This window comes from Felis catus, chromosome B3 (genome assembly GCF_018350175.1).
Source record: "Felis catus isolate Fca126 chromosome B3, F.catus_Fca126_mat1.0, whole genome shotgun sequence".
NCBI lineage: Eukaryota > Metazoa > Chordata > Mammalia > Carnivora > Felidae > Felis > Felis catus.
The window spans coordinates 60,287,295-60,301,641 of NC_058373.1; the positions used below are offsets into that span (position 1 = coordinate 60,287,295).

Below are 14,347 nucleotides of genomic sequence, written 5' to 3' on the forward strand. Positions count from 1 at the left end.
GTGCCATGAATGAGGGGCCTGCTTAAGAGTCTCTCTCTTGCTCTGCCCCGCTCACGCGCTCTCTCTCTCAAATGAAAATAAAATAAATAATTGAAAAACAACAAGTAAACAAGAGACCTGAGTTTTGGCTTGGCCACTAATTCGTTTTATGGCCTTGGAAAGTTGCTTAACTTCTTTTGAGATTTTTCTTCTCTAAATTGGTGGGTAAGGATGGGAGAGAGGTTTAATCTTAAGGTTTCCTCGTCACCAAAGAGCTTGACACAATCAACACCTAATACAAATTTATCCCACACAGCCTCATTGCGCTGCTCTCCTCGCTTTTCCTTGAAAGTCTTCGAGGGACTCCCGCAATTGTCTTGCTTCGATGCCCATCCTGGCCCTCACAAGGGCTGTGTATCCTTTGCTAGTGGTGTTCGAAAAAGGTAAAGAAGCCTCGTTTTTCACGGGTTGCAGTAAGGACACTTCGGGCTCCAGGCTGGTAGTCTTTTCTGGAGGTCTCGGTCTCCTTTCCTCCTTCTACCATTAGGCCTCTTCCTAGTGCCCGCCGGTGATTAGCTTCCTGTTAGGCGGTTCTGGGGATGGCGCCAATTTGCCAGATCCTGGCAGCTCTGGTTCTGAGGAGGTGGCATGGTAGGGCCTCACGGTTTGGGGCCCTTCTTCGTGACTCCTTCAGTGTAAATTCGTATCGTGACAACGCATTTCCAATTTTCTTCCAAAAAGCCCAAACCTGGGGTCACAATCATGCCTCTATAAGCGAGTTAACTACTGAGCTAAGAGGACACCAACGTGGGCCAACCACTAGTCTCAGGAGCTCTACTTCTACGCTCCGGACCCACGGGCAGTTGCGGCGGTGGCTGGAACTACAAGGCCCAGAATTCCAGCGCGCACGCGCGCTGCCATTGTGATGCTCCTTTCCCGGTAACTCGCCCTCTCAGGCAAACCTGAAGATAGCGGCAATTCTCCGGTGGGGGGCGGAGACGCTCTCTGCCTGACTCTCCGCCCCCGTCGTGATAGGCAATGGGACCAGCCAACCGACGTGGCGGGTTCGGGTCGTGCTCTCCAATCAGCACCTGCGGCGGAGAGGTGGGCGTGCGCACTGGCAGGGCAGGTGGGCTAGGCTGTGTCGGGTTGCGAAGGGGGAGAATAACGTCGGGTCGGGTCAGCGGGCGCTGCAGTAGTCGCCGCAGCGGCGATGGGAGCGGTGGGGACGAGGCGGCGGCGGCGGCGGCAGGAGGAGGAGCAGGGGCTGGCACAAGAGCAGCGGCTGGGGGCGGCCAGCAGCAGCATTAACAGCAGCCGCAGCCGCCGCCGCCGCCAGTAAACGCGGACGGTACCCGAGGGGACTACCCAGCCGGCCGGCCCTCGAAGCCGCGCTCGGCTCCCGCCGCAGTCGGCGGCGGGGGATGGGCAGGCGGCGGCGGTCCCGCCTGCTGAGGGTTGATCCCTGTCGGTCCTGGTCCTGAGCTGGATCCGAGCCCTCCGCCCGAAATCCCTGCGTCCGCCACAGCCCAGGTAGGACACACCCCCCCGAACCCCCCGGGCGCCTCTGGGGTGCCCCGGGCCCCGCCCTCCCCCAGTCCTGACCCCCTCCTCCAGCCGCACCCCTCGCGGAGTGACCGACCCTGGTGCGGAGGGGAAGGGTACGAGAGTCTCCTCGGTAGCTGCCCACGCCCTGGGCTTGTGCCAGACCTAGTCACTCCACCTCGGAGACAGTCTGCTTCTACACCGTTTACCCGAAGGCTTGTGCCCTGTTTCCCGAGAGCCTTTCGGTGTCTTGACTGAACTTGGAGGGTCACGAAGCTTCGTCTGTTTCTCTCTCTGTAGGTGACCCATATATTGCTTGTATTTATGCAGCTTCTGGTACCAGGGCTGAGCACAGAGGGTTCTCAGGATACACTGAGCGCTTCTTTCGCACCCCGCCTCCCCAAATATAATAGAAGGAGGCATGGGACTATGCAGTCTGTTTGCTGTGAGTAACGACAATGAAGGCCATGACTTTCTGGTATTTAAGGTGCAAAGTAATGACCTGAAGGATTTGCCTGCCATCTGCCTGGACTAAGATGATGTTGACACCCTGGGTGCTGTGGGAGGGACAAAAGACTCCACACGTTTGTACTGTCAAATCAGAGAAGTAAATAATCCATTGGATGCCAGGATACTTTGTCTCACAGTGAAGTTAATTTTGTTTCAGTCGTGGCTGCATTGGAGGTAAAAATGACATTGAGTTGTACTTTGCTTTGAATTAAAGTTGATAGGTGGCAGCAATCCCGGTATTAACTCTTCTCATCCTTAGCTTTAGAAATTGTTCTTTAAACATGAGAGAGAGCAGTTTTCTTATAGTCTATGTATTATGTAAAGATGTTTTGGTGTTCAGTAGAAATTGAGATTTTGAAATCCAAAAAAACTGAAATACACGAGGATCACATTATTATGAATGGGCGCATGTACACATACACGCAGGGAGAATCCACTCTGTGTTTTGTTAATGTGTGTTCTGAGCCATTAATAACAGTTGCATTGGTTTCTAAACACTGATTTGCCAGAATAGACCACAAAGAAAGATGTGTTTGCTGTTTTCTTTTGGCTCAGTAGAATAATGTTCTCTTTGGGGGGAAAGGAGAGATGGGAGATTGATTTTAAAGTATCGAGGGAATTGAATGTTATGTATTTCTTATAAAGAAACAGTAATGTTGACAAATATTACTAATATGACTAATCTTGAAGAACTAACTCTAGAAATTTTTCAAATAATAAGTGTACTCATTTCCATGGCATATTGTGATCCATTCAGATTGAAAACATACCAAAAGGAACCTTTAATTTAGAAAGTTATGTTTTCCTGTATGATGTATCTTGATCAAGGCACTGAAAGGGATGTCTGAAGCGTGCTTATAAAGGAAAGTTTCTCATTCTTTTATGATAGAATGTTAGGAAATGTTTTTTTCTCTTTCAGTTTTAGAAACATAAAAGAAATTGAAGTCCCTAGCTTCATTAATTTAATTTATAATACCAAATTGAAATAAATCTGATCTTCAGTAAGGAGCTAAAAATAATAGATCTTGCTTATGCTCTTGTACTGTGGTTAATACATAATTTAGTAAATTCTCTATTGTACTATATATGATTTCAGATTTTGTGTCCTTTTTTTGACTTAAAAAAATACTGATTATTTTAATGCCTCAGGAAATCTCCATGAGAACACGCTCATTTGCTTTAGCAAATTGAACTCAATTATAATAGGGCTTCAAATAGTTTTAAATGTAGAGTTGGAAGTGAAGTTTGTATAATTTAGACAAATTTGAAAGTATTTTACCTCAAAAAAATGGGCTAAAAGGTGATAATTAGTGATAGATTGTTGGTTTTTCAATGTAAACAAATCTTACAGAGCTTAGTTCACTATCATGGAATCTAACTTTGACAGGGGCAGTCAATTCTTTATATTTTATAACCTTAAAAAGTACTTTATAGAGATGACAACTTGATTGCAACTTGTGAGAGACTTTGACCTGGAACCACCCAACTAAGACACTCTTAGATTCCTAATCCTCAGAAACTCTGTGAGTTAATGAATGTTTGTTGCCTAAAAACAAAAAGCAATGTATAACAAGGGAAAAATTTTAATGACCATTATTGAACTAGTGTGGGTTGAATTGATTCACGAAATAAAATAGCCTTTTAGAATTAATGGAAAATATAGCTTACATCCTTCCCCACTCTTAAAGAAGTCTCCGGTAGAAAAATTCTTTTATAGATATGTGACAAACAACTTTACAATTTGGGCTTTATAATTTGAACTTTACAATTTAAGTTACTCACAATGGTTCTAGTCATGTATTCCTTTTTTTTTTTCTCTTCTTGAGGTTTTTGAGAAATACTCAACATATAGCTGGAGTTGTGTTCGTTTATTTGATTAGTAATATTGCAGGATATCTTCAATGTATGAATTTTTGAAATTAAACATATTTATGCTATTTTACTTCCTTGTCGTCCTTTTTTTGTTGTTGTTATGCAGTGTATTGTAAATAATAGCGATGGCAGTGGTGGATTCCAACCCCCCCTCCCCCCGCCCCACCTGAGGCTTCAGTGGATAGAATCCTTGTGTTGAAAATACTTTTATAACTTTTATTTGTAAATGTTCAGTGTTTTCAGGTTAAATGTCATATTTCCATGTTTGAGACAAGAGTCTTTAAGTCTGTATGAAAAAGTTGAGTTTTTTAGAGCTAACTTTTGAGCATATGAACAACACATATAGTATTGCCACTCAGAAGTTACTGTCTTCCTTGGGGTGCCTGGGCGGCTCAATCTTTTGAGCGTTGGACTCTGATTTCAGCTCAGGTTGTGATCCCAAGTTGTGGGATCAAGCCCCGTGTCAGGCTCTGCTTGGTCATGGAGCCTGTGTGCAATTCTCTCTCCCTCTCTCTCTCTTTTTCTCTCCCTCTCTCTCTCTCTCTCTTTCTCCTTCTCTGCCTCTCTCCCCTGCCCCTTGTGCTCTTTCTCTCTCTCTGTCTCTTTCTCGAAAAAAAAAAGTTTCTGTCTTCCTTAATATCTGGTGATCTTATTGTAGATTTAAAATACAGGTTGAAGGGTGGCTGGCTGGTAGAGCATGTGACTCTTGATCTTGGGGTTGTGAGTTCAAATCCCATCTTGGGTGTAGAGATTACTTAAAAAAAATAAAAATCTCTAAAATACATACTGAAATTAAATTATTTACGTAATGTGAATGTCAATTTTGCCAGAAAATTTCATCTTTTAAATCGGTGATTTTTAAGCAGATTTCTTGGTATATTTTCATTTATGTTTTATGACTATGGTAAACATAATTATTCTTCTCTTTGTGGTTATTTTATATGTTCTTTTTTTTTTAATGGTTGTTAATTTTTAAGAGAGAAAGAGACAGAACACAAGCAGGGGAGGGTCAGAGAGAGAGGGAGACACAGAATCTGAAGCAGGCTTCACGCTCTGAGCTGTCACCACAGAGCTGGACATGGGGCTTTAGCCCATAAACAGTGAGATAATGAGTGACCTGAGCTGAAGTCAGACGCTCAACTGACTGAGCCACCTAGGCGCCCCTGTTCTGTTTGTTTGCTTTTTTTTAATGTTTATTTATTTTGAGAGAGAGCACAAGCAGGGGAGGAGCAGAGAGAGATGGAGTGAGAGAGTCCCAAGCAGGCTCCGCACTGCCAGCACAGCGCCCTATGCAGAGATGGAGTTCACAAACTGTGAGATCATGACCTCAGGTGAAATCAAGAGTTGGACTTGTATTGAGTTTTTTTCATGATTTTTTTTTTTTTAACCTTTGTATATGAGATCCTCGATGTTTTGGGATGTTGATAGTTCCTTTTTATTGTATTAAGAAATTCACTTTCCCTTAGATTTAAACTTCCCATGGTAAAAAATTAAGTGTTATGGGACACCTGGGTGGTTAAGTTCATTAAGCCTTCAAATTCAGGTCAGGTCATGATCTCATGGTTCGTAAGTTAGAGTCCTGCATCAGACTCTCTACTGTCAGCCTGCTTCCTATGCTCTCTCTCCGCCCCCCCCCCCCGCCCCCCTTATGTGTGCGCGCACGCTCTCTCTCTCTGTCTCTCAAAAATAAACATTACAAAAAATTAAGTGTTCTTTGAAAAGAATCTGAGGTGTTTTAGTGTCTTCTGAAGAATAGGAGGTGGTAGGCGAGCCTGGGTAGCTTAGTTAGTTAAGCATCCGACTTCAGCTCAGGTCATGATCTTATGGTATGTGGGTTCAAGCCCTGAGTTGGGTTCTACACAGACAGCTCAGAGCGTGGATGGAGCCTGCTTCAGATTCTGTGTCTCACTTTCTCTCTGCCCCTTCCCCTTTCTCTGTCCCTCCCCTTCTCTCTGCCCCTCCCTGAGTTCTCTCCCTCTCTCTCAAAAATAAAGAAGTAAAGATTAAAAAAAAAAAAAAAAAAGGAATGGGAGGTGGTAACTTTTCACTCTCTCTGGTAAGCTTTCAGGATTTAACTGTGTTTTAGGAATCAGCATTTTTGTTTTATAGAAAGTTTGCACCTTAATGAAAATAAGAATTGGTATTTTTAAATGTTTGAAATAGAAAATTTATTTGCCATTATATGTATTTTTACCAGAATGCTTTTTATCATTTTTTTTTATATAGAAGTGTATGGTTGGTACAAAATGTTACTTTAGTTTCATATGTACACAACTTATATGTAACACTATGCCCACCACAAGTGTACCTACCATATGTCACCATACAGTGCTATTATAGTACCATTGCCTATATTTCCTATGCTGTACCCTTTATTCCCATGACTTATTCATTCCATACTGGAAGCCTGTACCTCCCACTCCCCTTTACCCATTTTGCCCCCTGCCCTTGGCAGCCCTCAGTTTGTTCTTTGTATTTATGGGTCTGTTAATGCTTTTTGTTTGTTCATTTGTTTTGTTTTTTAGATTCCATATATAAGTGAAATAATACGGTATTTGTCCTTTTCTGTCTGACTAATTTCACTTAGCAAAATACCCCTTAGGTCCATCATGTTGTCACAAATGCCAAGATCTTATTGTTTTTTGTGGCTGAAATATTCTATTGTGTATATATACCACTTCTTTATCCATTCATCAATGGATGGACACTTGGTTGCTTCCTTTTATCATTTTTTTACATTTGTCTTCTTTCTGCAGTTTCAAGATAATTGCCTTTTTAAAAAAGTGATTTCACATTCTTTTCCTTGTCTTATTCATTTAAATACTGTATTTTGTTAATATTTGACATTTAGTTTTATACATGTTATATATTATATATTAAGTTGGAAAGGCCCTCTTTCTTACTTTCTTTGATCCATTAAGGGCCTAGTTTCTAAAATACTTCAGAAATGGTTTTATCAACATTTTGCAATGACCAATGAGGCAGAGATGAGGGGAGGAAGTAGGAAAAAATGAATAGCTAAAGAGACTCTTGCCTCTCATGAAATTTGATTTGAAAAAATCATCTGGAAGCTAATTCATATGGTAGATAGTAAACTAGATTAGGACTTCATTTCTGCTGTGCTTGTTTAGCACTTAGAAAATCCAACATGTCCAAGACAAAAGTCAGCCCTCTTTTAAGTGCTTTAGTTCTACAAATGAAGGTATTATTATTTAATCAGTTGCCCAAGCTCAAAAATCTCATTATGTATGTATATATTTTGGTTTCCTTTTTCCCCTGGTTCTACCTGCACAGAATCTCTCCTTTTTATTTCTATTTTAACTACCTTAACTTAGCCTCTTTTCACTTCATTACCTCTCCTTAAACATGTGGCAGCTCTGAACCTCATTATCTCTCCTTGGAACTATTGTAATAGCCTCATCCATTTGTTCATTAAATATTTGTTCAGCATCTATTGTGTTACTATGCTAGGGGTTAGAGATTTGGCAGTGAAAAGGACAAAAATGATGTCACTTCTGGAGCTTCACAATATAATGGAGGCAGTCTGTTATAGAATAAGGAATTCTAAGTGTTCCAAGTATCATGAAGGGAAAATGCAGACTACTGGGTGAACATATTACCAGACAGAACTAACAGTCTGGGGAGTGGGTTCAGGGAAGTAGTCTTCTGTTTTGTCACCCACAGTTTATTCTCCATATGCCAGCAGATTCAGAGGTTAATAGATATATTACAGCTATAAGCTGTTAAGTAATTAAAAATAATAATTTATTTTTAATAAGCTTTTTAAATAAAAAAGTTTAATAAGAATTAAATGTTCACACAGCTTTTGAAACAGCTTCAGACAAATGCTTTTAGAACACCAGAGCATTTGAAAAATTTGATTCTACAGTGTCTGTCCACCTCTCTGTACAGTATGAGTATCTACTTTGGGTTTTCTCAGGCTTCAGTTGCTTGAGTACTGACAGAATTCCTATGTTATGTTTCACATTCTGTGTTTGAACCTCAGAAATGAGGACTAGGCATTTCCAGTAGGAGGGTATGTATGGTTACAAAAAAGAAGTCTTCCAGGTAAGTAACTGTCTCTCTGTGGCTAGAATCTAACAGTTTATAGGTGACTTATTTTTTTTTTATTAAAAAAAATTTTTTTTAATGTTTTTATTTATTTTTTTGAGACAGAGAGAGACAGAGCATGAGTGGGAAGGGGGCAGAGAGAGAGGGAGACACAGAATCTGAAGCAGGCTCCAGGCTCTGAGCTGTCAGCACAGAGCCCGACGCGGGGCTCCAACTCACAGACTGTGAGATCATGACCTGAGCAGAAGTCAGACAGTTAACCGACTGAGCCACCCAGGCGCCCCTATAGGTGACTTATTAAATATACAAGTAATTAGGATATAATTTGCATATCTTTGTAAGTTTAAAAATATGTAATGCATTTGCAAATCAGAAAAAAAAAGTCTCTTACCATATTCTGGCACCTAATTTTGGTTTAGAAAATAAAGTTACTAGAGCCATTAACCTCTAACATTAATAAATGCTTGAGTGAGAGAGAGCCAAAGCATAAGAGACTCTTAAAAACTGAGAGCAAACTGAGGGCTGATGGGGAGTGGGAGGGAGGGGAGAGGGGGTGGTGGGTTTTGAGGAGGGCACCTGTTGGGATGAGCACTGGGTGTTGTATGGAAACCGATTTGACAATAAATTTCATATATTAAAAAATAAATAAATAAACATTAAAAAAGTAAAAAACGCTTACACAGCAAATGAATACAAACTGTTAATTATGCATCAGGATGCAATTTGAGTGTATTCTAATCTTTACTGTAACATATCATAGTACTTTACTTAACTCCTTTTTGCCTCAGTTTTGCTATTTTTAAAAAGGAAAATTAATATACTTATAATTAAAATGGAGATCATTACAGAGAAGTTTCTGTATTGATTTTTTTCCCTTTGTCTTAGTGGGAAGATCATAGACCTATAATGCTTTGTTTGGTTGATATAGCTACAGAAGATTTTACCGAAGGAACGGTCTTGTTCAGTGTTTTCATTACAATCTGGCCATGTAAGTTACACTGTACTTTCTTTAGGGAAAGGATTTGCTTATGTGTTGTTAGTGTTGTAGCCAGGGAGAAGAGAACTAGATTGTTTACACTTTTATCCTGTTGTCAGTAATTGTAACTATACTGACTTGTAAAGTTTGTCTTTAATAGGTATTTTACTTTCTTGAATATATTTATTGAACCCAGAGAGTTTCCATGCTGCTAGAAGTGTAATTTACCTCCTGTGAAAGTTTAAAAGGAACATTTGAAGTACGAATGGTGACTAAATATTCTTTTCCTTTTGCTATCAGCAAATAGCATTAATCACAAATCTTTATCTCTTTTTAATAGCCCTTTAGAGAGGCTCTGGCCAAATATCTTTGGGGTAAAACAAAAACAAAATCCCATGAGATTTGTCCTATTCTTGACTGTTATTTCTGTTCTTTACATTAATATTATTAAGTGTCTTGAAAAACTTAGCTGTTGTGTACCTCTGTAAACTTGTATCTCTCTCTTAGCTTGTTTAAAAACATAATTGAGAGGCTCCTGGGTGGCTTGGTCAGTTGAGCATCTGACTCTTGATTTTGGTTCAGGTTATGATCTCACAGTTTGTGGATTTGAGCCCTTAGTTGGGCTCTGCACTGACGGTGTGAATCTTCCTTGGGATTCTCTCTCTCCCTCTCTCTCTGTCCTAACCCCCCTTTGTGTTCTCTCTCTCTCAAAATAAATACATAAACTTTTTAAACAACAAAAAAACCGAGCGGGGAGGGGCAGAGATGAAGGGGGCATAAGATCTGAATTGGGCTCTGCACTGACAGCGGAGAGCCCAATGTGGGGCTCGAACTGACAAACCAGGAGATCGTGACTCGAACTGAAGTTGGGTGCTTAGCTGACTGAGCTGGATACCCCGAGATTATTTTGTATAATGTGAAAAATATATTATTTTGACTTTTGAGATAGGAGGTAGCCACTCTGCATCATACTATATTTTAATCTATTTTTGGAATACAGATTATGTATTCTACCTGTTTATATAATAGATCAGGATTACTTTGAAAGCATCTGGTCTTTTACTCTAATAATAGGAGGTGTTTGATAAATGCTTTTTTTTTTTTTTTATCAAATTTGAAAAAATTTAAGACCTTTTTTTCTTTAGATTTTTTTTCCCCCCCTAGCATGGAATCCCTCTGGGCCCAATGAGTGTATCTAGAAATTAAAATATCTACTAAAAGTGGAAAGAAACTTTATATAAGACAGTATGGTTACAGTAACTGACAACAAAATAAAAGTGTAAACAGTCTGTTCTTTCCTTCTGGGACTCCAGTTACATTACATGTTTTAGGCTTTTTGATGTTATCCCATAACTAACTGATGATCTGTTGGTTGGGTTTCTTTTTCTCTGTATGTTTCATTTTGGATAGTTTTTTTTTTTTTTTTCTCTTCTCTATCTTCCAGTTTATAATCCCTTCTTTTACAGTAGCTAATCTGGTGTTAATCCTAGCTAGTGTTGTTGTTGTTTTAATGTTTATTTATTTATTTTTGAGAGAGAGAGAGAGAGAACACAAATAGGGGAGGGGCAGAGTAAGAGGGAAGCAGAATCTGCAGCAGGCCCCAGGCTCTGAACTGTCAGTGCACAGCCAGACTCAGAGCTTGAGCTCATGAACTGTGAGGTCATGACCTGAGCGGAAGTCAGACGCTTAACCGACTGAGCCACCCAGGCGCTCCCCCCTCCCCCCCCCTTTTTTTTTAATCTCAGATATATACTTTTAATGTCTAAAAGTCCTTGTCTAACACTTCTATTTCTGGGTCTGTTTTTACTTTTCTTTCCTCCTTTCTGTCCTTCCTGTCCTTCCTTTTTTTTTTTTTTTTTTTATTAAAGTGTATTTGATACACAATGAATGTTACGTTAGTTTCAGGTGTGTAGAGTACAGTGCTAAGATAAGACTAGAGTTATGTATGCTGTGCTCACCACAAGTGTAGCTCCCATTTGTTACCATGCAATGCTATTGCAATACCATTGGCTGTATTTCCTGTGTTTAACCTTTCATCTCCATGATTTATTCACTCCATTAACTAGAAGTCTATACCTCTTAATCTCCTTCACCCATTTTGCCCATCCCACCACGGCCCTCCCCTGTGGCAGTCACCAGTTTGTTCTTTGTATTTGTGCATTTACTTTTTTTGTTGTTCATTTTTTTTAATTTGTTTTAGATTCCACATATAAGTGAAATCATATGGTATTAGTCTTTCTCTGACTGATTTCACAGACCTTCTAGGTCCATATGACAAATGGCAAGATGTCATTCTTTTACGGCTGAGTAATAGTCCACATTCCATATATATTCCATAATATGTAACTTCTTTTTTATTCATTCGTCTCTCTCTCTCTCTTTGTTTTTTCCTTTGAGAAAGCGAGAGAGAGAGCATGTGCGCAAGTGGGGGAGGGGAAGAGGGGAGAGAGAGAGAGAGAGAAGCTTAAGCAGGCTTCACACCCAGCATAAAATCATGACTGGAGCAGAAATCAAGAGTCGGATGCTTAACCAGTTGAGCCACCTGGATGCCCCTATTTATTCATCTCCTGATGGGCACTTAGTTTGCTTCCATATCTTGGCTGTTATACATAATGCTGCAGTAAACACAGGAATGCATATAGCATTTTGAATTAGTGTTTTCATTGGATAAATACCTAGTAGTAGAATTACTGGATCACATGGTATTTCTATTTTTAGTTTTTTGAGGAACGTACATACTGTTTTCCGTAGTGGCTCTACGCATTTGCTTACCATCAATAGTGTAAGAGAGTTCCTTTTTCTCCACATCCTTGCTAACACTTGTTATTTCTTATCTTTTTGATGCTAGCACACTGACAGGTGTAAGGTGATATCTCATTGTGCTTTTAATTTTCATGTCCCTAATAATTAATGATGTTGAACATGTTTTCATGTGTCTGTTGGCCATCTGTATGTATGTCTTTACTGGAAAAATGCCTATTTGGGGCCTCTGCGCATTTTAAAATTGGATTCTTTGGATTTTTTTTTTTCTGTTGAGTTGTGTAAGTTGTTTATATATTTTGGATATTAACCACTTATCAGATATATTATTTGCAAATAGCTTCTTCCATTCAGTTGGTTACGTTTTCAGTTTTGTTGATGGTTTCCTTCACTATGCAAAAGCTTTTTATTTTGGTGTAGTCCCAATAGTTTGTTTTTGCTTTCCTGCAGAGATCTATCTAGAAAAATGTTGCTAATGCTAATGTCAGAGAGATTACTGCCCATGTTTTCTTCTAGGATTTTATGGTTTCAGGTCTCACAGTTAGGTCTTTAATCCACTTTGAGTTCATTTTTGCGTATGGTATAAGAAAGTGGTCCAGTTTCATTGTTTTGCATGTAGCTGTCTAATTTTCCTAGCACCATTTATTGAAGAGACTGTCTTTTCTCCATTGTATAATCTTGCCTCCTTTGTTGTAGATTAATTGACTATAAATGTGTGGTTTTATTTCTGGGTTCTCTTTTCTGTTTCATTTATCTATGTGTCTGTTTTGATGATTCAGCTTTGTAGTAGATCTGGAAATCTGGGATTGTGATACCTTCAGCTTTGTTCCTTCTTCAGAATGCTTTGACTTGGGTTTGTTTTTATTGATTGATATTTCCTTTTTTCATCCCTGGTAATTTGTTTGAGTGCCAGACATTATGATTTTACATTGTTACATGCTGGATTTTTTTTTTTTTTTTTTTTTTTTGTATTCCTTTAAATATTGGGGAGTTTGTTTTGGGATAGTTATTTGAAAATACTTTGATGCATTCAAGGCTCTGAATGTTTTTGAAGGTCTTTTTCACTCTGTCTGGTGAGTATGCAAACTATTCATAGCCTTATTTGAGCATCAAAGATTGTTCTGCCTGCCCCTTTCCAGTGGTTTGAACTTGGCTTTGATCACTTCACTTCCTTACACAGGTGCATTGATAAGTACTTAGCCAGAATCTCAAGGAGAATTCTCTCTAGATATCCACAGCTCATTCTTTGTGCTGATATCTCCTCTCCAGTGTTTTGTTTTGCCTTGACCTCCCCAGAACTCTGAATTTTGTCTCCTTAACTCAGTGAGATTTCTGGTCTTTGTTTGGGTTCCCCCATCCCTGTACTGTGGCCTGGAAATTCTCTCCAGGTAGTGAGTTGGGGGCACTTGTAAGGCTAACTTTATTTCCCTTTTTCTCATGGATCCCTATTCTGTAGTGCTTATTGTCAATAGTGTCTAAAAACCATGTTTCATATCTTTTGTCCTTTTTTCTAGTTGTTTAATGTGGTAGGGTAAATCTGGTCCCTGTCACTTTATTGTGGCCAGGAGCTGCAGTCACCTGGTGAGTATATTTAAATCTCAAACAAAGAGGAGTCATATTTCACAGTTATGCTGTCATTAGAAATTTATGTATTATCTTTATGCCCAAATATAGCTTCAAAGATATCTTCTATGCCCTTTAGACACATTATAAGCTTCTGATGATTAATTCTAGCACTCTTCTCATTGGGATTAAAATTGTAGTAAAAATAATTTTCCTACTACTCTGTTCAAGAGCAGAATCTAACATAAACTGTATATGGCACTATGTATAAAAACCATGCTGTTATTTATTTTGTGAATTATCTAGCTTCCCCTCCAAATAGGAGGATATCTAGTTATAGATATATAGCTACACACACACACACACACACACACACACACACACACACACATAGTTATATAGTTAGTTATACAGTCTATCTAGATAATAATAGTTATAACTGACCTTTGTTTCCTTTTGCTTTTTTTATTTTTTTTATTTTTTTTTCCAACGTTTATTTATTTTTGGGACAGAGAGAGACAGAGCATGAACGGGGGAGGGGCAGAGAGAGAGGGAGACACAGAATCGGAAGCAGGCTCCAGGCTCTGAGCCATCAGCCCAGAGCCTGACGCGGGGCTCGAACTCACGGACCGCGAGATCGTGACCTGGCTGAAGTCGGACGCTTAACCGACTGCGCCACCCAGGCACCCCTCCTTTTGCTTTATATCCATCCCCCTTATACGAAGTCCCTTAGTGGCTCCCCTTTGCTGAAATAGAATAAAGTTCATTTTCTTCCTAGCATGATTTTTATAGTCTGAACTCAGTTTACCTTTCATGTCTATGTATTCTTTCTCTATGATCAGAATTCTTTTAGACTAATCTTAGTCCATGTAGACAACTGTACGTGTTCATTTTTCCATGCACTTGTGTGTTTTGTTCATTTCCATTTATGTGCCTTTGCTTAGCTCCTCAGTCAGTTAGCTTTTGCCTTCAAACAAACCACCCCAAAGTTCAGAGGGTAACACAATTTGTTAGTTAAATATTCTGTGGATTGGCCGTTTGGGTCCAACTGCATGTACTTTTTTGGTCTTG

At 39.6% G+C, this 14,347-nt stretch overlaps 1 protein-coding gene across 2 annotated transcripts in view; it reads left to right on the forward strand.

Moving 5' to 3' along the window:
* Positions 1–950: 950 nt before the first annotated feature.
* Positions 951–14,347, forward strand: part of TTBK2 (tau tubulin kinase 2) — a 162,601-nt gene continuing 149,204 nt past the window's right edge. Inside the window, exon 1 of one of the 2 annotated variants that reach the window (XM_011283046.4) lies at positions 951–1,083. The gene's annotated coding sequence lies outside the window, so the exon portion shown is untranslated. Of the gene's footprint in view, positions 1,084–1,380; positions 1,513–14,347 lie in introns of those variants that run through there. The other variant, XM_019832596.3, reaches the window with a different exon arrangement.